The 27,122-nt window shown below is 41.8% G+C and overlaps 1 long non-coding RNA gene across 4 annotated transcripts in view; it reads right to left on the bottom strand.

Moving 5' to 3' along the window:
- LOC128117730 (uncharacterized) overlaps window positions 1–27,122 on the bottom strand; it is a 55,273-nt gene that overhangs the window by 2,625 nt on the left and 25,526 nt on the right. For all 4 annotated transcript variants that reach the window (XR_008220888.1, XR_008220887.1, XR_008220889.1 and 1 more), the window contains exons 3-4: window positions 26,806–26,996; window positions 26,437–26,595 (exon numbers count right to left, since the gene is read on the bottom strand). This is a non-coding gene — a long non-coding RNA (uncharacterized LOC128117730). The remainder of the gene's footprint in view (window positions 1–26,436; window positions 26,596–26,805; window positions 26,997–27,122) is intronic.

The raw sequence follows: 27,122 nt of genomic DNA, 5'->3' as shown, positions 1-27,122 counted from the left end.
AGTCAAGTTGTGAGCTGTCTGTGGAGTTATGTGGGACTCCTCAAATTATGGGAGGCCAATTTGCATAGCCATCATCCACTTATCTTTAAGTCACCACATAGCAGGGCTCCAAAGGGGGTGACGCTCTCAGCTGAGTGGACCGGCCTCTAGAGAATCACAAGTTGGGGATTCACGTCTCACCTCCCCATTTACTCCCGTGTTAGACAGTTTGCTGAGCCTTGGTTTCATTTTAGAGTCATAGGTTACTGTCGAGCTTTGTAGGGATTGAAAAGATGTAAATGGAAAGATACAAAAGGGAATATACAAAACACACTTCTTACAAAATAAAAGAAAACCTATGAGTGGTTCTATTACCATTGAAAGACAAAAATAATAATAAATGGAAGTAAAAGCATACAGATCCGGGAGAGGAAGGACAGAACACATGTAAGAGATGGTTGTGGTATGGATGACCTCCTTCAGGAATTTCACAGGGACCTTTGGCTCACTTATCTAGAGCCAAGGGCTATTGCTGGGGTCATCCCAACAGAAATCTCACTGAGAAAAGGGGAACCATACCAACCCACAAGTCCTTTTTCTTTATTACCATGAGGAGACGAGGAGGAAATGTGCAGCTTTCATTCTCAAGGCTGTATAAATGGCTACAAAGATGTTTTGCCTCTGCACATGGCATGACTCTGCTGGTGTCAGAAGAAGTAGGACCTACCTCCTTTCAATCTCCTCTTTGGCATGCTATTAAAATCGATCTATCCATTCTGCTCCCTTATGATGATACCATCATCCGGCTAGTCCAAGCTCAACCAAAGGACCCCAAACTGGTACCCTGAGCTCTGATCTTCACGATACTCTCTGCTTTTAACCTGTGCCCTGTCAAGAGACTTTATTTCAGTCAACAGTTGTTAGCAATGGACCCAGTGACTATCTTAGGGTTTCTATTGTTCTAATAAAATACCATGACCAAAAGTAATGAGAAAAAAAGATGGGGTTTATTTCCTCTTACAGCTTGTAATTCATCAATCCAGAGAAGTTGGGGCGGGAACTTAAGGCAAGAATCTGAAGGCAGGAGTTGATGCAGAGTGCTTGAAGGAGTGCTGCTTACTGACTTACTCCCTGTGGTTTGCTCAGTCTGCTTTCTTACAGCACCCAGGACTACCTACCCAGAGGTGGTACTACCTGCAGTGACACTGGACCCTCCCACATCAACCATCAATCAAGAAAATATCCTACAGACTTGTCTACCGGCCAATGCCATAGAAGCATTTTCTCAATGAAGATCCCTTCCTCTCAGCTTATCCCAGCCAGCACAGTGACCATGTGACAAAAGCACACATAGCTGAAATCTGCACCGGGACCATGTTGAGAGACTGCTGGCACATGTCTGCAGTCATCCCTGCTGAATTCCACCTAAGAATCCGACCGGCAAGGTGAGTCAGTGGGCGAAAGCCTGCCGATGAATCTGAGTTCAATCCTAGAAACCATAAACCATAAATATAAAAGAAAACCAACGACACAAAGTAGTCCTCACACCTCCATACACATGCTGTGTCACACACATACACACCATGCATACACATAACAACAACAATAATAATAAATGCATATGTGTGTGTTTTGTATGTGTAACAAAAATAATTAGAGATGAAGAGGTCATGAATTTGAGATGGAGTTGGGGGAAGTGGGAGGCATTAGAATTGGGAAGGGAGCAGGAGGAGTCATTTAGCTGAAGTGCTCATGTATGAAATTCTCCAAAAATAAATTTTAAAAAAAGAAATACAGATAAACAAGAAAATAATAATAATAATTTTTTAAATCTAAAAATCGCTAGAGACAATTGGGTCACAAAGGTCAGAACTCAATGACTATGCCATCAAAATAGTCACCTCCTCTGTCAGCCATAGCTGGGTCTAACTGTCCCCACTGAGCCCCTGAGAAGTTTTATGTGAAGAATCTGGTGACAGTATGACAAGATCGCTCACCAGCAACAGTTCTTGTGACATCTGCTTTACAGACAGAAATGACCTTGTCTAGAAAGTCATATGCAAGGTTGAGTGATCCCAGGGATTTCCAAGAACTGATGGAGTAACTATGCCAGCAGGAACAGAAGAGAATGTGTCTTCAGTCAGGGAGGCATGTCTATCAAGAAGAGGATATCCTTGGGGGTGGGAGAGTGTGCAGAGAGAAGCAACCTTATGAAACAGAAACATACCACCTAGGCAGCACAGACATTGCTCACCCAAATCAAAGCTAGGAATGCCTACAGCAACCGAGAAAGCCTGCAACATCATCCTGGGATGCCTGCTTCTCTTCCTATTTGCAGAATTTCAATGACAACATCAGACAGATGGGTGGCTTCCCTCTTGGATGCAAGTACAACTGAGACTCTTCTACCAAACTGTTGAGGAGCATAACAGTAGTGCTCCACCCAAACAATAGTCACCAACAAAGTCAATGGTTTTTACAGAACAAGCTTTTACACAAAGCACATTTAAGCACATATAAAAAGAGTAAACAATACCTATCAACTGCAACTTGATTTTTTTTCCAAGTTAGCTTTATTCCTGAGATTTGCTCAGAATGCCTTCCAAATCATTCAGCATCATAATTACTTTAGAGTCAAAGCCTCCTAGGGATTGCTCTGGATTTTAAGCCAATTTAGAATCAAAATCCTATATTGCTCTTCCCAACTGCCAGCTGGAATTGTTTCCATCTAGGAAATCATGATTTCCCTCTTTTATAGCTTAATTCTGAAATAACTTCTCACTGCTTTCTGCCACATTCTCTCAGAGTACACCTTTGCTTTTTATAATTTAAGTAGAAAGGAAACAAGAAAATGATGTCAGGAGCCACTCCTGACCTTCCTGGGGATTCCTCTTTCTGTCTCCTTCTGAAGGAGGCTGCCAGCATCTTTGGAAAGGAATTGGAAGACACTTCCCCCTCATCAGGCTTTTATCCCTCATTTGCCCTTGCTTATTTTGACTTCTTCTCAATCTTGGCTCTTATTTAAAGAGTTATATGAATACTTCTGGCAGTCATGGATAGCCATCTTTGATGCTTTAGTTACACAGTTAAAGTCTGTTCTGAAGGAGTTTGACAGTGGATACACTGGGCTGTCTACCCAACTTGTTTCTTCCCTGCTCTTGCCATCCTTGCCAAATCCAAGTTTCTTCAGGTGCTCACACCATTGTTTCGATTGTTTGAATGGTGTGGAGAAAGGCGGCTGTCCCATAGCCCTGAAGATCCACCCTCTCTACTATAGACAAAGTAATTCTTTGCCAAGTATTAGTGTATGGATGCTCATGTGGGTTAACTCTAGCCATTTAGGCATGGAAGAAAATCTACCTAAGGCATCAAATAAAAGTTGGTTTTCTCTATTCTGAGAAGAAGGTGCTGGGGGGGAGGGGGCTGTTTCTTCCTTGGGAGAGTGTCTATGTGTTGTCTTGATATCTAGAAGTGCAACAGGCCTCTTAATAATAGCAAGGAGTGGGGGTGTGGCATCAACATGAAGACAAAGTCAGGGGGAGGTTGAAGTCTAGACTGTGATGAACTCATTCCAGAGCCTGACTGGCTGCTATGGTCTTAGGTAAAATAATGCATTTCCTTGAGGTCCATCCACATTGAGAGGTGTCTGCTCTGCTGCTTGAAGCCCAAACATTCTACTCGACTCCAGCTCCCTAAAGCAAGCAGGAAAGTTTGGTGAAGGTTTGAGAAAATGGACTTCACTTGGTTGTACGACTCTTTTTCCTGTCCTACCTCACAGATGGTTGCTGGTCCTACAATATGACTAGATGATGGGCAGGTAGACTGCATGCTTTGTGGTAGACTCTTACCATTGCACTTCTCCTAAAGGTTGCACAGTGGAGTGTTTTGTGAAAACAGTACTGTAGAATGTTGGGTTTTTAAAAGGCAAAGGTGACGTGGTTTGAAATCCCAATGACTGAAAAACTCCTAAGAGATAAAACTAGTAGTTACAGTAATGAGCTCTAAAGAAATAGACACTATAGCAGAGGCATTTCTTTGGTAGAACAAATGTTGTTGTGTTGGAATATAGGAATCAAGGGAAAGGAATTCACTGACAGTCATGCAGCCTAGAGCTGGATAGCTTCTTTGTTCATGACTCAAACCCATGACATCTCAGAACCTTCTTTACTAGGATGTTCCTTGAATATTCTTAAGATCTAGTATCACTCCATATATATTTCCACCAACAGTCATTAACATTTGTGTAGAATTTGTGATTTTTTTAACCCCTTTCACATTTATTATGTCTCTTAATTCCCCTATATCTCTAACAAGATAGAAGTCACCACTGTCATTATCAATGGACTGAGAGGAAAAGAAATACATTGACCAACATGGCGCTAACAAACAAATAGGATGGAAATCAAGGCCTTCTGACTCTCAGTTCAAAGTTTCCCCTTCACTCCGGCCCTCCCCTCCTCCCCATCCCTGTAGGCTGTAACAAATTTGAAGTTATGCTACTGATCAGCAGCAATTGGTTTGAAATAAGAAATCTTTGTATTCAAATATAAACATGAATATTTGAAAATTGCTAATTTGGGCCAAATGTTGGGCTTAAGATGATTGCCAACCTCTTTTGTGAATGCAAACTCCCTTAAACCATTTGTTCTCATGTAACATTTAGCCTAAGATGTAATACACAATACACATATAGTGTTTCCCATGTACAATGTTTTCCAGCTTCTAATTCGCTTTAGGCCATCAAAAGAGAACGTAAAATAACCCCAGAGCTCTAGACTTCTGCAATTACCTTGTGGAGAGGGAAAGGGAAGGCTGGGAAGAGTTTTTACAACTGAGAAAATCCAGATTTCTTATTAGTCATGGTCTAAAAATGACAACCCCCTGCCTATGCAAGCCGGGCTCCCTCCACCCGCCCCTTACCCACAAACTGCAGCTGGCAAAGCCTGCTGTAGAACACATTTTTCTGCCTGGCAAGCCATCCACAAACCTGAGCAGGGGACCCATTTTTACACAAGCTGGACTGCTCCTCACGGCCTCAGGGGCAAAGTACCACCCAAGAGGGCAGGCACGGAGCACGTGGAACTTGCCAGCTGCAGTTCAAGCCCTTGGCCATGGCAGCTAGCCAGCCATGGCCCACCAAGAAGTGGAGTTGACACCAAGGTCCTTTCGCACAGATGAGCTTCCTTTCCCTACCAAGAGCTCACGTATGAGCTTAATAAGCTTGCTTTGAACTGTCCCACGCTCGCCACGCCCAGTAGCCTCTGTTTAACCAAGCTGACCGCAGGCAGGAAATTCTGATGAATGAGATGGCCAAGGATTCCCCCCAAGCACCAGAACTGGAAAAATACGGACAAAGAATCACAACCTCTAGCTTAACGGGAAAGGAGCATGTAGCTTCTGAAACGTCAGAAGGGGCCTCCTGCCTCAGGTGTCTTTGCCCAACCATTGTTCACCTACCTGAATGTAATATGGTGGAACCATTGTTAAAGATAAAAACCTAAAGGTGGTCCACGATATCTTTGACAGAATTCTCCCTCTTCCTCCTTCTCCCTCTCCATCATTTGATGTTATCCCACTGCTTCTCGTTATAAAATCCTTCCCTTGAAAAGGCACAACCTAAATTCTCACAGCATCCCCCACCTTTACCTCCCCTACTTCCCAAACCAAGGAGTTTTCCCCTAGGCATATAATAATGATTGCTCACAAATTTAAACCCCCAGCCGAGGCCTGGGCTCCAGATGCAAATAGCTCAGAGCAACGTGGTTAAAACCTTTTTATACCCTTTTCCCAGGAGGACAGAGACATTCCATCCAATCAAGGTTCTAGGCCTTGGCTTCACCGACAAGGACCGAAGAGCCGGGTTTGAGGTTGTTTCCACGGCTGCAGTGTCTTAAATTGGGGTCCTTGGAAACAGACACTGAGATGGGAAGCCGCCCGTGAAAGGTTGGCTGGAGAGTACTGCCAGGGTATCAAGAAGGGAAGGAGGCAGGACTGGATGAAGGGAGCAGCTACCCCACAACGAGGCTAGGGTGGAGACTTCAGAAAGTCCTGCGATGGACTCTGAGGCTGCAGTTCTTCCAAACTGACATAAGAAGCCAGGCCTTTTGATTTCCCAAGCAGTCAGTTACTGGCCATAGATTATCTCCTAGAATAAGGTGCATACCTCGGGTGCAGCCGTTCTCTGGGGCTAGATGTAATTCCTTCTGAGGTCAGAGCAATGAGCCAGGAGCCACCACTATTCCAGGAACTGAGGCTGGTGCCTCTTTGGTGAGCAGGAATCCGGAAGGAGAAAGACAGTGTCCATTACGTGCCTCCCCTGATGTATGTGGATTAATAAGAAAACTGCCCCCTCAAAGGAACATTTCCAGGAGTGTGGTTGATTGTGTTCCCAGAACAAATTTAAAGAATGAACTTGCAAACAAAAGAAAATCTTAGTGCTTCAGTTAATTTTGAAGACTGTAAGGGAAACCTGTTGTCCCCTCTTTCAACACACTTATTCAAGATTGCCTTCACTGTCTTGGGTCTGTCCCCATAGCTGTTCTTCTGGCTTTAACTGCTGACCATGGTCACACCAGTCTTCTTAATTGAGCCATCAGGCCACTGTTTCTTTCAGAATCCTGTTCTACACGATTCCCTATCCCCCAGCCCTTTGGACTTCTAGGGGTCAATCTCTATGACAATTCTTATCCACGTTGGTATCCCTCTTGGCTTTCCTGTGGAAATCAGTCACATGGGGAGACTTGCAGTCTCGTAGACTGCATACACTCTCACATGCTCCCTTCACATCTGGGTCTTTTATTCCTTCCCTTTGCTATCCGTCAGATCATCACCTTCAGTTAGTGTATGGAAACCCTCACTTTCTCCAAAGCTCCACAGAGCCATGCATTGCCATCGCCTGCAATCATCGGTAATACATGACATTTCATATCATTCAAGTCCATATTGGTAAACATTGTCCTATCCAAATCTATGGTCCACCTATCCCTTGAGATCCAATCACTTACATCCTCTCTAAGCTCCTACTGGTATACATTGACTAGGCCCTACAGCTCCTGTGACCTATAGTTTTCTCCTCCTTTAACATATCTAGTTCTTTCCAATCTGGTCATAAGGGAATTCACCCCTAGTTATTGGTTCAATGGTGAAAAAAGAAAGAAAGAGAGGTACAATGAGGTGTTGTCACTGGCCTGTCCCGTGTGAGTTCTCTGCATGATCCTCAAGCAAGGGAGTACAACAAGGGTTTCATAACCAGGAGACAGACTTCTCCTATGGGCCCAACATGTCTGGAAGAATTTTGAATTCAAAACCTTAAATGCATCGACCCAGATATCCTCATCCCATATGGTAGAGTACTCTCTTGTCTGTTAGGTCCTTAATCTGGGCAGCAGAGCCCTTCCAGGCTTCTCTGAGGCCCCACTTCCCAAACAAATAAGTTCTCTACTCCATCTGCTTGCCAATTAGAGGAAATTACAGCTTCTTTAAATACTGCTAGAGACCCCTCTGGCTTTCACATCTTGCCTTGAAATGGTGATTCATCACCCCAGGGTTGTAATTCTCCCTCTTGGAGGAACAGAGAGCCCTCAGCAACAGCCACTCAACGCCACAGCTCTTCACTGTGCATCTCACCCTTAGTCAGAGGTATAGCCCCTTTCCATTGCATCTCCTTCTGGTTAAACTGGTAGAGGTTTGACTGCTGCATGGCCTCAGGCTGCTAGAGACTACCCCCCCCCCTGCACCGCCACCACCACCACCCCTCACCCCTTCACACCCCCATCCACCCCGGTGATGGATATAGCCAGCCATCACTAAGCAGTGATTCAAATTCCACTTTACAGTCTTCTTCCTGAGGCCATATTCTGTACTAACTAGATTAGATCAAATCACCCTGAATCTTACTAGGATGTCCCTTAAATATTCTTAAGATCTAGTATCGCTCCATGTATATTTCTACCAACAGCCATTAACACTTGTGTAGAATTTGTGATTTTTGAACCCCTTTCACATTTATTACTTCTCTTAATTTTCCCTATATCTCTAACAAGATAGAAGTCACTGCTGTACCAGCCTTGTGCCAGCTCTCAGAGCCCACCTGTTGCTACCTTGACCTTAAATCCCACTTTCTGAGCTATCATATCTCTTGCCACTACTCACTGGTTAGGAATCAGAGAGGCCTTTCTTGACTACCCTACCTAGGTCAGGTTTGCTCTCAGACCCGCCATGATCCGTCATTATAACGAGTTGTATATTTCCTACCTAACTCTCACCCAAATCTGGAAACCTCTTTTTGTTGTTGCCTTATGTGCTATCCATTTCTGCCTCTAGAATATGAGCGCTGCTGGTCCACGAACCACCTTTGGCTATCCATTATGGTATTCTCAGCTCCGGGACTGTAATTAGATGGGAGCACAATCAAATTCCGCTGAATGAATGAACCGAAGCAGAGAAATGACAAGATTGATAAAGACAAATGAGTCGAAGATAATAAACAACAAGGTTATGTAAATCAATTGCTGGGTTTGCAAAGCCCTCTGGGAATATGCAGGCCCGTGTAAAGGAGGCTGTCACTACCAAGCACAGGTTGATTCTAGAACTTCTGTTCTCCTGCTGTGTTGTGTGGGCAGGAAACCCCAAACACTCTAGGCTAGAAGTCATCTTTTCTTTAATCTATGCCAGTGGCAGGCAGTTTAGAGTCAGAAAGACACAGTCCTAATGTTACTAGGATCATATTTGTAGCCACTGACTGGCAAGGTCTGTGGAAATCTAGAGTACGTTGGCACAAATTTGAACTGATACTTTTTCTACTAGTATTTTTATCTTCAGCCTAATGTCTAGCTATGAATGAAAGAAACGTCCTCAGGAAAAGTAAAACCTAGCAGACGTGGGAAGCTGCAGAGGAAGTCATCTGTAGATCACAGGGTGTTTACTGGTGGCTGCCAATATCCCCTGCTGAAGGAACCATCCCTACCATCAGTTCACAAACCTACAGTCTCAGATCCCAACCAACAGAGAGCATCAAAAGGCTTGATGGTCTCCATTAGCCATTGAGTAGCATTTAATGTTCCTGGTGAGGCAACCTCTCCAGGGTTCATTTTCCATGCATGAAAGATAAGTGCTCACACAGACAATAAAAACAATCTTGAACTGGGGTTTGGCATGAAATTTGGCTCTGCCAGATTCCTTTGTTCTTCCATGGGAACATTTTCACGTTAGGCTTCAACATACCATCTATTGGCCAAGGATGAGCAATGATGCCTTCCCAAATATCACCCAGTTTAAATGATCAATATTCTTCCTGTGTATGTCCACAAGCTTACTGAAGAGGAACTCAAGCCTTACTAAAAGTGAAATAGATGCTTGTTCCAGAAACTTCCTCTTGGGAAGTTTCAGGTGTAAAGAAAAGGAGGTCCATAAAACAGGTTACTGAGCATTGTCAAAGTCAAGTCTGGCAGGGCATTGCCTGGAGTTATGAGTTTCAAATGCAGCACTAAAATTCTTAATGGACTTGGGAACTCATTTGGAGATTTCCTATTCATTAATATCCCCACTGATTCTATTCTCCACTCCAAATTTGATGAAAATGCTATTTTTATCAGTGTATTTATTACTCATTCAGTGGTATGGAGGCATCTTGTATAGATACACAGAAATGCTTTTAAGTTTGAAAATTACTATTTTTATTCCGTGGAGTTAATTGAGCCTGCCACCATACATCTAATTTATGGAAATCACAAAGACAGCAAGTTGCGAAACAAAAGTGTATTTGGTGCATAATACTGGGTTTTACGCTCTCTAATGTGATGGAATGTGGGCTATCAAAATGATCTTTCTCCCTAACTGTAATGGCTGATTCTTATTTATGGCTGCGTATTATATATGGTTGGATCTATATAAGCTGATAATACAGTCAGATGCAGTAATTTTCTCTAGTAACACTAGGAGATAAAGTTACTTAAGTCAATATTTTGGTCATTTAAGCACTGATAACCACCCTGTGTATGTATTAATGATGATCCATTTCACAACACATCATTATCCAGATCAATTTGTCTATTCCCTCTTTATATAGATCTAACAGGCTCAGCTTCCATTCACAGATGTAAAGCGCCATCAGTACACATTACTTCTTAGTACTTATTGCCTCAAATATTGATTTTTAATTTTTTTTGTCAAACAAAATGTGTGCTCTCATTTTGTGCTACTAGAATACACACACACACACACACACACACACACACACACACACACACACACACATACACACACACAGAGTTGGAACCCATCACACTGTATAAAATTTTCCCTAAAATGAAGGAGCTCTTAGGCTTGGAACCTCTGGAAGAGCAGTCAGTGCTCTTAACCACTGAGCCACCTCTCCAGCCCTTCTCTTAGGCTTAAACATTATTACTTTCAAGTTATATTTGTTTCAAGAAATAGAAGCTGGTGGGGAGAGATTCACTGAAAAGATGCTGGGTTATTACCCACAATGCAAAAGGAAGTGAAATAAGCAGGACTCAGAAAGCAAAGGAGCCAGGGGACCCCCTGGACCTCAGCAGGAGATAAAGGACATCCAAACACTGAGTCTTTACTGAGTAACAAGCACAGTCTATACAACTTCAAGGTGTTCTATCAGTCCTCAGAACAATGTCATGTGTCGAGTACCACCATCTCCACTGTAAAGAAGAAGAACGCAGGGAAAGAGAAATTAAGTAACACCCTGTCATAGTGACCACTCTATTGCTGTGAAAAGACACCATGATCAAGGCAACTCTTATAAAAGACAACATTTCATTGGGAGCTTGCTTACAGTTTTAGAAGGTTAATCCATTATCATCATGGCAGAAAACAGGCAGGCATGGCATTGGAGCAGTAGTTGAGAGCTTTACTTCCTGATTCGCAGGGAAATAGAGAGACTGGACCTTCCCTGGGCTTTTGAAACCTCAAAGCCCACCCCCAGTAACATACCTCCTCCAACAAGGCCACACCTCTTAATTCTTCCCAAACAGTTCCACTTCCTGGTAGGTAAGCATTCAAATATATGAGCCTATGGGTGTCAGACTCATTAAAACCACATGTCCCAAAGTTACAGAGAGCTAAGACTCTAAGCTATTTCCTGTGTGCTGTTGTCCGTACAGTGCATGGCCAAAAAGTGACAGTCCCACTAACTGCCGTTCTGCTTGACTCACCATCTCAAATTTCAGGTTTATGAAATGTATATTCCTCCTTGTGATGAAGAGAGGACTATGTGCTCCAACCTGGGGTCAATCCTTATAACTTGGGCATCCCAACCAAATGAGGTAATTCTCTGCACAGTGGTATTTTGATAAATGATGGACCATATATACAATGGTGATTCCATAAAATTATAATGGATGAAGCATCCCTATCTCCTGAGGACTCTGAAGTCATAGTTAATGTCCTACCACAACACAATAATCATGTTTGTGGTGATGTTGGTATAGACAAACCTGTCACACATCAGTTACTTAAAAGACCAGTGCAGACATACACAAGAGACATATACTTGATAATTAACAACTATGCGACTACTTTACTATTTACCATATTATACTTTTATCATTATTTTTAGAGTGTATTCCCTCTGTTCACAAAAAGAAAGTTTGTGACTGGAGAGATGATTCAGTTGGTAAAGTGTTTGTCATGAATGCATGAAGACCTGAGTCCAAGTCTCAGAACCCACCAAAAAAAAAAAAAAAAAAAAAAAAAAAAAAGATGGGCCTAAGTGGTGTGTGCTTAGGTGCTTAGAACCATTGCATAAAAATGCAGAGACATGTGGCTTCCTCGAGTTCAAGGCCCAGCTTGTTTGCTAGGCTCCAGGCCAAGAAGAGACCCTGTCTCAACAAGCAAAGGTAGAGATTATGCTAATTTAGTAAAGAGGTGATTGTGAGGTTCTCCTACAAGATCTATGACTTCACTAGACCTGAGTAGTTTGGCAGGTTTCTATTACCAGCATGATTCCCCTCTTGCTGAGTGGGTCTTAAGTCCAATCAGAGAGCTGTTGGTTACCACCAAATTATGGCTGCCACTCCTGCACCTGTGGGGCACTTTTCAGCACCTTTCAGCCCAATTTTTGTGCCATGTTGGTGGTGGTTGTAGTTCATAGGCATCATAGCAGAGCAGGACTTTTGGTTGTCTCCCTTTTTTGAAATCTTGCATGGCTCCTTCTGGTACCATGAAAGCTGGTCTTCAGGGAGGAGGCATTCAGGTCAGTTCCAGCTCAGGGGCCTCTGGACCCTGTTTTAGAAATGCATGGTGTCTTCAGCAATAGACACTTAACTTCTACCTCTGGGGGTCAACCAAGGACAATAGCAATAGCCTACCACGTTTTGGGATTCTCTTGGGCAATCCTAACCAATAATGAAAGGGGGTTTCTCATGATTTGTATTGAGGGTTTAGTTAGGTAGATGGTCTTTAGGTCTTGGAGGGAACATTGTCAGCCCTAATGGGAAATTTTCATTTAAACTGTGTACGCATATTTATATAGTGACTTATGTGTGTTGTAAGTATTTTAAGGTAGATGATTAATAACATGATTTCTTATTACTGTCTCAGGCATCCTTACTGCTATTTTACTCTCCTCCTCCTTCTATATTTATCTCCTTCCTCACTCCTAATTACATTCTAAATATTTGTTCTTATACCCACAGATGAGTGTAAGTCTCACCCTTCATCAAGGAAACTTCTCCTCGTAACAGATAGAGAGGATTACAGAAAATCATAACCAATAAAAATGCAGAGATGTGGAGCCCAGTACTAGGGGATATAGCTATACTAGAACTGCTCCAAAAGTACAGGGATTATTGCAGGACAAGGCAGAGATTGTAAGAGCCAGAGGAACTGAGAGATTGCTATGAGATCATGTCTCCTCCTAGTGCGGTGGTTTGAATGAGAACGGCCCCCTCAGGCTAATATTTTTGAATACTTGGTCCCCAGGTGGTATAACTGTTCAGGAAGGATTAGGAGGCATGGCCTTGTTGGAGGAGGTGTGTCACTAGGGGTGGATTTTGAGGTTTCCAAAGCCCACTCCATTCTCAATTATAACTCTGCCTTCTGCTATGGATCCGAGGTAAGCTCTCAGCCACTGCTCCAGTGCCATGCTTGCCTGCCTGCTGCCATGCTCCCACCACGATGGTCATGGACTCTAACCCTCTAGAACTGTGAGCCCCACTTCAATGCTTTCTTGGTCATGGCACTTTGTCACAGCAATAGAAAAGTAACGAAGACACCTAGGAATGTCAGAGGCTACACCCATAAAGTCTCGCCAACATGACTGCCAAAACATGAACTGAGCAAAGAGAACAACAATGGGCATGCCAAAGTAGACAGGGAAAGACCACAAAGCCTCAACACCTCACAAAGTACTATAGTACTAAAGCAACTAAAGAATGTGGAGAGTGGGCAAAATAGTCTTCACCGGGGAAGAACCCCCATTTGATTATCCAATACTAAATGATCAGTCCTGAAAACATACAAGTAACATTATAGAGATTGAGCAAGCTATACTTTTATTTAGGAAATTATATATATATATATATATATATATATATATATATATATATATATATATATATATACACATATATATGTGTGTGTAGAGTATATGTAAACTATATATTTATACTATATATACACTATATATGTGTGTATGTATGTATATATATATATACACACACACATATATACTGTAGTGTGTGTGTGTGTGTGTGTGTGTGTGATGACTATTCTTGGTTGTCAAATTGATTATATCTGGAATTAACTAAAACTCTAATGACTGAAGACACCTGTGAGGGATTTGTTTCTTAATTAAATCATTTGAAGTGGGAAGACCTACTTCTAATCTGGATCTTTGAGGTGGGAAGATCTGTCTTTAATCTGGACCACACCTTCTGCTGGAAGCCTATATAAAAGACATGGAAGATGGAAGCTTTCTCTCTTTGCCTGAATGCTTCCGTGCTTCCCACCATAATGATAATGGACTAAGCCTCTGAAACTAAGCCAGCCCCAGTTAAGTGCTTTCTTTTATAAGACTTGCTTTGGTCATGGTGTCTCTTTACAGGAACAGGACAGTGACTAAGGCAGTATGTAACAACAATTAACGAAAATTTAAAAAAATAAAAGAGCGCCGGGCGGTGGTGGCGCACGCCTTTAATCCCAGCACTCGGGAGGCAGAGCCAGGTGGATCTCTGTGAGTTCGAGGCCAGCCTGGGCTACCAAGTGAGTTCCAGGAAAGGCGCAAAGCTACACAGAGAAACCCTGTCTTGAAAAACCAAAAAAAAAAAAAAAAAAAAAAAAGAGGCCATGAGTGAAAAAAAAACCAAGAAGGGATATGTGGGAGGGTTTAGAGGGAGGAAAGGGAAGAGGGAAATGAAGCAATTGTATTATAGTCTCAAAGAACAAAATAAATAATTAAAATCAACAACATGGTAGGCAGTGCCTGGAGTCATGACATCAGAGGTTCTCCTGTGACCGTAACCAGGAGCAAGTGTGTCCGCACACACTTGCTGTTAAATTAGTTTTGTTCCCTGCTGCTTTGATGCAAATGTTTAGCTGGTCTAACAGTTTTCTGATGGTGTCCTTTGGGTTTTCAGGTATCAAGAGGACACCATCAGCTGAGAGTGATCCCCTGATTTCTTCCTTTTCTATTTGTATTCCTCTTATTTCTTTCTCTTGCCTTATTGCTCTGGCTATGAATTCAAGTACTACATTAAATAGGAATAGAAAAATCCAACATCACTATAGTGCTACAAACTTTAAATAGAGCTCACAGCTTAGAGCACAGGCTAGCCCAGATTAGCCTGAAGCCTGAGGTGGCTTACACACAGAAGAGTGATAAATAATATGAGTATTGCTTATACCAATGAGAGTTAATAGCTGCTTGTTTTACAAAGACATGCTTGAAATGATCATTTCTCATTAGAACATTTAACTTATTAATTTAATGATATGTATACATGCCTTAACTTACATAAATCATTATCAATTTATATATAATTATAAATTATTATTAATGCACTGCGTGATCAATTTGCTTCATCAAACAATGGTCTTAAAATGTGCACAAATAATCTGGACAGCAATAATAGAATTTTCTAGAAGAATTATTAAATTTTCTCTAGAACTTGCACTCCAACTCACAAAAACCCAGTCTCAGTCCCATGACTGTAGAGCAAGATTTTCAAGATACCTATTAGTAGCTGGCTTATTGTGACATTCAATGCCCATGAGGCTATAACCTCTGGATTAATTAAATTATTAACTCATGTTCATTTCTTGCCTCTTTTTAAAACTGCTTTACTTAGATGATTAGCTGGCACTAATCAAATGCTCTTCAAGATAATATGTCTGTCAAGCTCTTCTCTACCTGCCAATGATGCGCTCTTTCTCTCCAATTACTTGATGAGTTTGTCATGAAGCCCAGTTGAGGATTCCTGGCAATATTCACATGCTCAACCACATTTCTAAGACATGCAAAAATAGATGTTATCTTCAATATGTTGAGAGTGGTAAGTCCTCTGCCCCCATTGCTCTTACGCTCTGTTGAGCTTTCCCTGGGTCTCAGGTGTTGGAGTGGCATTTTATAGACCTACCTGAACCATTCGGCTGGGATGCACTCATGTGAATCCAGTGGATAGTTGCTTCTGCGCATGAAGCCAGTTTTAGCCATCCTGGTGTAGCAACAGCTCTTAAGAACACTCACTGGGCCAACTTATCTGGCCCCAGGACAAGAACCAGATGTCATGTCAAAAATACCCACAGGATGTATGGCACCCAGCGTGAAGTATGTGGGTACTAGAGAAGAAACGTAATTTGAAATGTATGGAACCAGAAGCTAGTCTGTGGGAAATTCTTCCAATCATCAGAAATGTAAAATTGCAAGTAGAAGATTTGGTTCTTATTAATGCCTAATAAGAACAGAAGTTCACTCTTATTGAGGAAATACACTCAATAACGCAGCATATACAATTATAAATGCACCATTTATGTTTTTTTCTTTTTGATGGGAAACATATGAAATAAATGTATCAGAATTCCTCGATCTACTGGGGAAAACCCAGAGCAGTCCCACAAGCTGACGGCAGCAGCCACAACATCTCAATTACAAATGAAAGTCGCCAGCGGTTTGCTCAAATCTGACAGCCGACCTGACTGTAAATGACATTACCAAGAAGAAATTATGAAGTTCAAAGGGACTTTCCTGAACTATTTCTATTTTTTTAAATTCCAACAAACTGAATTATCTCTATATTCTCATATGGATGATGATATTATAAAACCTTTGTCATAGGCAGAGTATTTTCCAGAGTTTTTAAAGCTTAGACTTTTAAAAGTAATCCCCCAGCCACCTTATTCAAAATTAGCATTCACTGGCAGGTGAGTTGGCTCAGTGAATAAAAGTGTTCGCCACACAAGCCTGACAACGTGAGTTCAATCCCTGAGACTCATGGTAGAAAGAGAGTTCTGACTCCTTATTCTCTGACCTCCACACATGTGCCTTGGCACACACACACACACACACACACACACACACACACACACACACACACACACACATCCTCACATACATACATCAAAGATACATGTACACCATAAAAATAAAATTAATTACATTTTTAGCAAACAAAATAATCTCTCATCAATGAAAAAAATTTTTACACTCTTTGTCTTAAAATGGGGCCCTGAAAATTGATTGCTAAAAGGTTTGTTTGACTACAGATGATCATGACAATAGGGCTTGAGGTGAATGAATGTTTGTTCTTGAGGCAACTGAAATTATAGACACAGTCTCCCAACCAATCCCCGTCTCCCGGTTCTTCACTGGCATCACAGACCCATAGAGAAGAAGACAGAAAGGACAGACAGACAGCTAGACCCTACTGCCAAGGATCAAATGCTAGAGCCTCAATTTGTAGCTACATATTGCTAGGTAAATAACTCTCTGAGAATAGCTAGTGCACCTCTCTTAAGAAGGCATTGTAGGGGCTGGAGAGATGGCTCAGTGGTTAAGAACACTTCCTGATCACCCACCACTGCCACTGAATGACTCACAACTGCCTATAACTTGGGCTTTGAGAGAACCAACGCCCTCTTCTAGCATACACACACACACACACACACACACACACACACACACACACACACACACACACACGCATTCACATTAAAACTAAACAAATAAAATAAGTATGTGTTTTAAAAAATCCATTGTAATAAAGAATTCATCCATGGAGTGAATTTAGATCAACACTCTACAGAAGGTGATAAACCCTCACCAGAGGCTAGCTCCTATTAGATTGCTACAGTTGCCCCATCTGCCAGGACAACCCTTCATTCAGTTCTGATAACCACCCTTACTTCCATATTGTGAAATACAATGTCTGTTTCAGATCATTCACTCAATGCCTTGTCCAGTCATGAGTAGAAATGAAAGAAGTAAAAATCCAACACCATGAAGATATGACTCCACTGGATGTGTTTCCCGTGCACCATGGACCTCAAAAATGGATTTGGTTCTCACTTCACATAAATGAAAAAATAGATGATGGTAGCACTGAAAACTTGTCATCAATTACTTTGAGCAAAATAATTGATGGTTCGTTTGTGAAAGGGCTTGCTTGTTTTAAATAAACAGAAAATCAAAAGCTATTGAAAGATCCCTACGTCTTTGCAATATTTGTTATTCCGTACCCTTTGCAAATTTAAAGTCATTTGATTTAGGAACATAAAAGCATATTTTATGTGGATTGCTTTCTTGAAATTAGCCTGCTACATTAAATTAAAAGGCATTTTTATTCAGACAATTCTGACACATTTTCCAATTGCATGACTTGTGAGCTGTTTTTTGCTCCTGTTACCAACGGAGCTGTGAGCTGCTGAACGTCACGGAACCCAGCATCGCTTCATTTCTTTCCTTTTTTTTTTTTTTTTTTTTTTTGCCAACTTAGATGGAGGCGAAGCATTGCAAACAGTAGAGTATAACCACACTGTAACAAAACAAAGAGCTATTGTGTTGTCTGGAGTTGGTTTCGCTACAGTCAAGGGTAGAGACAAAAAGCACTCATTTCCAGAAGAAAGAATTCAGAGGAAGAAAGGACAAGCTCCCCTCCCCTCTCCCAGCTCCCGGTAGCATGAGCACAATGCCTCTCATGCAGAATATAATGGTCTTCTAAGCATCTAGCAATATATGGGTTTTGTCATTTTTAAAAGAATCTCATCACATCCGCAGAATTTGGAAATCTTTCCTAATTCTTCAAACCCTTAATAATAAATATTTTCATCACAGTTACAAAGCAACATCATCAACCCACGGCCTGAAGTAGAGGTTGAACTCAGGGGTCCATCACAGTGTCATGCTGGCCCCAGAGGTTTCTTTGGGCCCACACAGAGAGCTAAAAATTTCTTCAATGTACTGCCAATTAAAATCTGAGAGACTTTACATTAAGGCCCAAAGTTCTGGGTTTTCTTTAGAAACTAGAACATCTGATCATCCCTTCTACATCTAACAATCAATATATTTTGAGTGCTAGATAGCTGTCCTGCTTGGACAGAGCGCATATTCTGAACACTGCCACAGCCTAGCCACTCCTCATCACTGCCTCACAGTGAAGCACAGCGTTAGCTGCCATTCCTCGGTGCTCTGGAACTCCTGGGCCTCTTTTTAAAAGAAGAAAAATCTTCTGTGGGGCTGAAAAGATGGTTTAGCAACAAAGAGCACTTGCTCTTGCAGAGGACTCAGGTTCAGTATTCAGTGCTCAGCACCCACAGCTGTCTGGAACTCCAGTTCCAAGGGGGTCTGACAAACTCTTCTGGCTTCTGTGGGTATCTGCGTGCATATGGGACATATGCATACACTCAAGCAAGCACTTTCATATAAACACATCTTCTTTACATCTTTGTGTGCGTGTGTGTGTGTGTGTGTGTGTGTGTGTATGTGTGTGTGTGTACATGCGCACGCACGCACACGGGCGCGTAGTTGTGTGTATATGCATACCATGGCACACATGTGGACGTCAAAAGACAACCATACATGTCTCATCTTCTATCTTATTTGAATCAGGGAGAGTCTCTTGTCACTGCTAAGTACACCAGGCCAACTGGCCTGTGAGCAGCCAAGACTCTCCTGTCTCCACCTCCCATCTCACCTTGAGAGTACTAGAACTACAGACAGATGCTACCACATCCAGCTGTGTGGGGATCCTGAGGATCCAAATTCAGCTTCCTGAGCTTACATGGTAAGTACTTTATCCACTGAGCCATTTCCCCAAACCTGAACTTCTTAGAGTAGCAGGCCTTGAATCCCGAGACCCATTCATGCTCTTAAAAATTATTAATCACATGAAGAAGCCCTGCTTATGTTTCCTATGACTGACAGTGTTGGCATATTAAAATTAAAACTTAGAAAATATTAAAATACAAATAGACTCTATGTTAACAGTTATAATATTTTTCAGGAAAATACTATCTTCACAAACAAAAAAAAGGATCATGGGACTACTTGCATTGTTTTATGTTTTTCAAAGAAATCTTTCATGACTACTTCAACCAAATCTGCTGTGTTCTCAAATCTGCTTCCATATTCAAGCTCTTGTAACATAATAGCTTGCTTAAAGCATGTATGTAAAAATGGTACCATACAGTTGTACAGGTAATGAGGATGCAGAAGTGTTTGAGTAGCCTCTTCAGATGTCTAGGGCTATTCTTCTTTGCTTGCTACACCCAAATTCTGTAAGTGATCAAGCCTAACGGTGAGCCACAACATGAAAACCAAAAGTGTAACAAGGAATTCACCACAACATTAAAATCAGTTGTCTGTCCCCTGCTACAGATGAGCCTTTTACCCATGCGAGATTGTCTAACTCCATGTATTAGTCATTTGGAAAATATCCGTTCACTGAGTTACAGATTTCCCAAATGTTGACACATTTCACTGTATAATATTTTTAAATAATCACATTTGTTTTCACTGTGATCTCATCAGGAAAAACAATTTTAAGTACCAGGATGCTGTCGAGCTCACAGCAGTCGATTCAAGTTTTCCTGAATTTTAATAATGCTTTCAAGCTTCAACTCCATCATTGCCAACAAGTTATGACAGTTGTTTTCCTGGAAGTGAGAGGCTAACTTCATTCACTTTTGAGAAAATATCTCCCCAATGCCCATGTTTGAACAACCATAATTAACTGTTAATCACTCTTTCAAGTGAATATGTTCATTAGAGGGAAAATGAAGAAAAAAAAAATCCAGCAACTGCACAAATACTTTTTCCACCTCCAGTACACAGAATGGCTTTCTGTACACTGGACTCAGGAGTATCACTCACAGAATACACTAGAAACACATGTACAGATCAACAGTGATTTCCAAAGGAAATGGCATGTTGTTTAATGAAGGCACGTGGCAGTGTAGAACACTATGGCTACTGGAACAAATGGTTGCCACTGCCTTGGTTTGTGATGAGAAGCTGTGAGCTTCACCCACACTAGAGAGAATACCGGCATTGAGGGAATGTAATGTACCTTTGTGTTGTTACAAGAGCAAGCCCAACCCCTGAATCCATCTCTGGCTTCATGTTTTGAGATGTGTCTTTCTTCCATACACATTTTTACCATCACCATCACCATGATCTAATGCAGTCAAGAGGGGCCCTCATCAAAAGACTGTGCCATGCTCTTTGGACTTTTAGCCTCCCTAGATGGGAAATGAACAAACCCCTTTAGAAACAAACCTTTTCTTTCTAAAGTTGGCCTGCCTCAAGTATTACCGTATAGGGTGCAAAAGGGGCTAAGAAGCCATTTAAGTTTGCAACAATGGCCTACACACATGTTCCAGTGACCAATCCTGCCTTACTACTTCCCCACCTAGAATAACCACCCTTCAGACTATCAGTATCCCTCATGCCTGGGGTGAATGAACAGTAAGGATTATACTCTGATGGCCCAAAGAGATACTGTTTTGAAGATGAGAAACAGTTTCTGGGGGTACCAAATACATACCTAGCCTAATTTCTATATTTATACAGAAGGAAATGAGAAGAGGCCTCTCTGCAAATATTACTAAAATACCACTAGAAGAGATGCAGGGATTGTTCAACATACATAAATCAATAAATATAATCCACCATTTAAATAAACTGAAAGACAAAAAATACATGATCATATCATTAGATGCAGAAAAGGACTTTGACAAAATCCAATACCTCTTCATGATAAAAGTCCTAGAGAGATTAGCAATACAAGGGACATACTTCAACATAATAAAGGCAGTTTACAGCAAGCCCATGGCCAGCATTAACTTAAATGGAGAGAAATTAAAAGCAATTCCACTTAAATCAGGGACAAGACAAGGTTGTCCACTCTCTCCATACCTATTCAATATAGTACTTGAAATCCTAGCTAGAGAAATAAGACAACTAAAAGAGACCAACAGGATACAAATTGGAAAGGAAGAAGTCAAAGTATCTTTACTTGCAGATGATATGATAGCATACATAAAATTCAACTGAGAAACACTTTCAGCAAAGGAGCTGGATACAAAATGAACTCACAAATATATATATATATATATAATATATATATATATATATATATATATACACACACACACATATGCAAATGACAAACAGACTGAGAAAATCAGGGAAAAAACACCTTTCACAATAGTCTCAAATAATATAAAATACCTTGAGGTAACTCTAACCAAACTAGTGAAAGATTTGTATGATAAATACTTTAAGACACAATAGAAAGAAATTGAAGAAGATATGCTCATGGATGAGTAGGATTAACGTAGTAAAAATGGCCACCCTACTAAAGCAATCCACAGATTCAATGCCATCCCCATCAAAATTTCAACACAATTTTTCACAGATCTTGAAAGGACAATTTTCAGCTTCATATGGAAACACAAACAGTCCAGGATAGCTAAAACACTCCTGAATAATAGGAGAATTTCTGGAGGTATTGGTATTTCCCACCTCAAAGTATACTACAGAGCTATAGTAATTTAAAAAAAAAAGTATGGTATTGGCACAAAAATAAACACATTGATCAATGGAATTGAATTGAAGACTTAGACATAAATCCATACACCTATGGATGCCTTTTCTTTATAAAGAGGCCAGAAATACACACTGTAGAAAAGACAGTATCTTCAACAAATGGTGCTGGTCAAACTGGATGGCTGCATGTAGAAGAATCTAAATAAATCCATACTTATCAACCTGCATAAAACTCAACTCCAAATGGATCAAAGACTACAGCATAAAAACAGATACACTGAACCTATTAGAAGACGAAATGGGGAATATCCTTAGACTCATTGGCATAAGAAAGTATTTTCTGAACAGAACATTTCTAGAACTAGAATAGGCACTAAGATCAATGATTAATAAATGGGACCTCGAGAAACTGAGAAGCTTCTGTAAGGCAAAAGACATCATCATGATGACAATGGACTGAACCTCTGAATTGCAAGCCAGCCCCCAATTAAATATTTTCCTCTATAAGAGTTGCCATGGCCATGACATCTATCCACAGCAATGAAACCCCAAGACATCACTCTTGGGCATATATCCAAAGGATGCTTCATCCTACCACAGAGACACTTGTTCAGCTATGTTCACTGCTCCTCTATTCATAATAACCAGAAATTGGAAATAACCTAGATGTCCCTCAATAGATAAATGGAGAAATAAAATGTGCACACTTACACAATGGAACTCAAAATGATGAAATTTACAGGTAAATGGATGGAACCAGAAAAAATTATTTTGAGTGAGCTGTCATAGACCCAGAAAGTATGTATTCACTCATATGTGGATATTGGTTGTTAAGTCAATGATAAGCAAGCTACAATCCATAGAATCACAGAGGTTAGGTATAAAGTAAGTGATTAGTGGGGACCAATAGATCTCATTAGGACAGGGAAATAGAACAGAGAGTTAAGGATGGATGGGGGAGGGGACTAGAATGGGAGGATCAAGTGGGGAGGGGGAGGAAAGAGGGGAACAATGGAGGGAATACAGGGAAGGACAGCTAAAATTAAGGGCCACTTGAGGGGTAGTATAGAAACCTAATATAGTAGATGCTTTCTAAAATACTTTTATACATGAAAGCAATCTAAATGAAATTGCCAAATAATGGGGGAAACAGAATCTCATCTGAACAATACTTGTCATCAAATGGAGCTTCCAATATTAGGACTGGGCTACATCTAATTTAGTTGTTGGCCAAAGGGTCCCATAGGAACTTCTAAACAACTCAGGCTGTTGGCAAGACTATAGGTTGCTCTCCACAAACTGATGGCAAGGCCCCATTGCTGAAGACAACACCTACACAATTCATTGAACATGGAGAAATCAAGCTGGTGCCTCCATAAAGCCGTCACCCCTATGGTGTGTTAGCATCTTTGGTACAGGAAGGTATTCTGCAAGTTACCAAAGGAGAAATGTAAACACCAATCCAGCTACAAACCCTTTGGTCTGCAATGGTATTCTACTTGTAAGATATGCTAGTGCAATTAAGGCACAAAGCTTGCAAAAGTAACCGATCAATATCTATTTTGACTTAAGACCCACTCAAAGAGGTGGAACCTCTCCCCCACACTGTTTGGGTGACCAAGAACCTGGGACTAGATAGCATGGGGACCTAGGGTAAAATCAAATACTATTGTTCTACTAAAAGAACACAGCAATAAAATAACTCCTAATGACATTCTGCTATACCCACAGATCAGTGCCTTGCTTAGCCATCATCAGAGAAACTTCCTCCTGCATCAGATGGAAACAAATACAGAGACCCATAACCAGACAATATGCAGAGAATGAGAGACCTTGTAACACTCAGTCTAAATGAGATGTCTCCATCAAATCCCTCCCCATAAGGCTCAGGGTGGGAAAGAGTCTAAGAGCCAGAGGGGATAGAGGACACCAAGGAAACAAGGCCCTCTAAATAGAGTCAACACACATAGGAACTCACAGAGACTGAGGCAGCATGCACAGGGCCTGCGTTCATGGGTCCTTTAGGTATATAGTATGATTTCCACGTTAGTATTTTTATGGGATTCCTGAGTGTGCGAACAAATGGATCTCTGCATCTGTATCTGTTTCTTGTGTCTTTTCTTGGGTTCTTTCCTCCTGTTTGTTTGTTTTGTCCAGTTCTGATGTGTTAGTTTTGCTTTATCTTGTTATGTTTTATTTTATCCCACTATTATCCCTTAGAAGCCCACTTTTTCCTAATGAGAGACAGAAAGGTGGTGGATCTGGCTGGGCGGTGGTGGCGCACACCTTTAATCCCAGCACTCAGGAGGCAGAGGCAGGCAGATCTCTGTGAGTTCAAGGCCAGCCTGGGCTACAGAGTGAGTTCCAGGAAGGCGCAAAGCTACACAGTGAAACTATCTCGAAAAAAAAAAAAAAAAAAAGGAAGGTGAGGTGGGGAAGAACTGGGAGACACAGAGGGAGGGAAAATCATAATCATTACATTTATGTGAGAAAAATCTATTTATTCAATATTATTTATGCACAAGCTACAATTCCAGCTCTGGGGCAGTACAATGAAAAGAAGCATGAGTCTCTGTGTACCAGTCCCCTGTGCACACTATTGCTCTTTTTCTAGTTAGCATACAAAATGATGGATTTCATTAGACTTTTTCATACACATATACCATGATACTTTGCTCATGTTCCTATAACCCCCATTACTCCCTCCTTGGTCTCCCTCCTACTAATTCCTCCCCAAGAGTCCACCCCTCTGCTTTCATGTCATACATACAGGAATTTTATGTAAATATGAATAAATATATTTTGAACTGATCAGCTGACCTTTTGTTGACATGTTTTATATAGTTCACTCCAATACCACTGTGAGAGGTATTTTAACTACTTCATCATATGAAGAAATGAGGTTATTTTGCCCCAATTCATATCATCTCCTGCGACAGGAGTAAGAATTCTATCGTGTCTGTTAGGATCCTGTACATGCGCAGCTCGGGGTCTAGTGTCTTACATCATCAGCAGGCACTGGTGACTACGTAGTCACACAATCTGAGTCTTAAAAAAGCCTGATGCGGGACCCGGCCCTCTTTTTCTGCTCTCTCTCTCTCTCTCTCTCTCTCTCTCTCTCTCTCTCTCTCTCTCTCTCTGTTCCTTCTCTGCTCTCTGCTCTGCGCCCGCCATCTTTCCTTCTCTCCAAGCCTGTCTCTCCTCCCTCCTATCCCCTCCTTCTTTCTAATAAAGCTCTTTGTAACTCTGGTAGTCATGGCCATGGCCCGGGACTTTTCCGCCGGTAACCAGCACCGCCACCAGTACCATTTATCAAAACCATCAGTGTCTGCCTCCAAAACTCAAGTTATGACAAGGCAAACCCCTTCTGCATACGGAGCCCAGGCAACACAAAGCTCCTTCGCCTGCGGACTACGCCTGTGTGCTACTGGACTCTGTAGACTCTGTAGACACGATACAAATCTGACTCCATGATTTGCAACTTAGAAGTCCCATTTCCTTGGATGGTAAGAGCAACGACAGAAGACACAGGTGAAGGGTAATTCATCAAAGCAAGGAGAGAAATGGAGAAAGGAGAGAGGTCCCTGGCTCTAGAAGCTTCTCCCTGGAGTGCTAGCTAGACAGGTAGCCTCTAACAGCGAGCCCCCTTAGGCCATTGTATTAGTTCTTCGCTTTCGTAAGTGTGAAATACTAGCAATATGCAGACTATCCCAGAGCAGGCAACAGAAGAGGGAGGCAAGGCTTGCAGCACTGGGTGCTCAAAAGGTAACTAACTGCCAGGAGGAAAGCTCTGACAGTCCCAAGCATTCTTCTGTCCCATCCTACCTGACCTTCTCCACATTCCCTGGGGCATGATTCATTAGCACTTCTATACACGAGGACCCTGCAGATGAGAGAGAATAACTCTAGAGAATTCTAGAGATGATAAAGCCTGTTCCTATAAATCAAGAATCAACAACTCCAGCCTGCAGGCTAAACTCAGCCTACACCCTGCTCCTGTAAGTTTTATTGGAGCAGAGCCACACCCGCTCTTATTTATGTGCGCGGCTGATAGCACACTGCAAGAGCCTGAGTGATGATGGCACTGAAGCCCGTGTGGTCTGCTCAGCCCAAAGTGTTCTCTACTCCTTTGCAGCAAGGGTTGGTTGCCTTCTGGGCAGCTGTGCTCTTGGCGTGATTTCATATTCTGATGGTGCTGGTTCTGTTTGTGTCTGTGACTCGTTTTAATTTGGTATTGAGGTTAGCTGTCTCTTGACAGCAGCCACAAGGAGCTACTGTGTGTGTGAGTCACCTGTGAGGGTGAGGAATTTATGTTCAAAAGGAGTGGAAAGAGGGAGAGGAGGGGGAGGGAGGGAGGGAGGGAGGGAAAACTATCTCACAGCTATGCCTTCATTAAGATCCACGGACACAGGCTAGGAAGACAGTCCAGTCAGTAACCCACTTACCTTGCAAGCATCAGAGCCTGAGTTCAACCCTCAGAACACAGGCTTAAAAATGCTGGACATGTTGTTAACTCCGGAGCTGGAGAAGTGGAGAGACAGGCAGATCCGCTGGCTGGTCAGGGAGCTTAGCCTATGCGGCGTGTTCCAGGCCAGTGAGAGACTCTGTCTCAAAACAAACAAACAAACAAAATAGACAGACAGACAGACAAATAGTGGGACAGATCCAGAGAAATAACATCAAGGTTGTCACAGACCTTCACATACACAGGTATACACATACAAGTGTGTATGCACTGTGCGTGTGCGCACACACACACACACACACACACACACACACACACACAATCAGTGGGCATTATCCCTTAAACTTACCTGAAATGTTGTGATCGGCTGATTTAAAGACATGTTCTCAGAGGGGTCAACTCCTTAGAGACTAGAGCACTGTTAGCCTTCCTGTGGTCAGCAGCTGGAGCATGCTTGGAGTTTTAGAGCTGATGTAAGTATTCCAGCAATCGCACAGGGGGACGCTTTAATTAGGCCAAAGGTGACAAGTTGTGTCAGGTCTGAAAAACCAAATAACTTAAGTCAGGCCTCAGGCTGGACGCAGAGGGGACAGCTTCTCAAATGAATGTCTGACAGCTGTTTCCTCAACTTACATCTTATCCGGGTCCTCAATGGACAGATTTTTG

This window comes from Peromyscus californicus, unplaced genomic scaffold (genome assembly GCF_007827085.1).
Source record: "Peromyscus californicus insignis strain IS unplaced genomic scaffold, ASM782708v3 Scaffold_21__1_contigs__length_65335640, whole genome shotgun sequence".
Taxonomy (NCBI): domain Eukaryota; kingdom Metazoa; phylum Chordata; class Mammalia; order Rodentia; family Cricetidae; genus Peromyscus; species Peromyscus californicus.
This window is presented reverse-complemented; position numbering and strand designations above follow the sequence as displayed.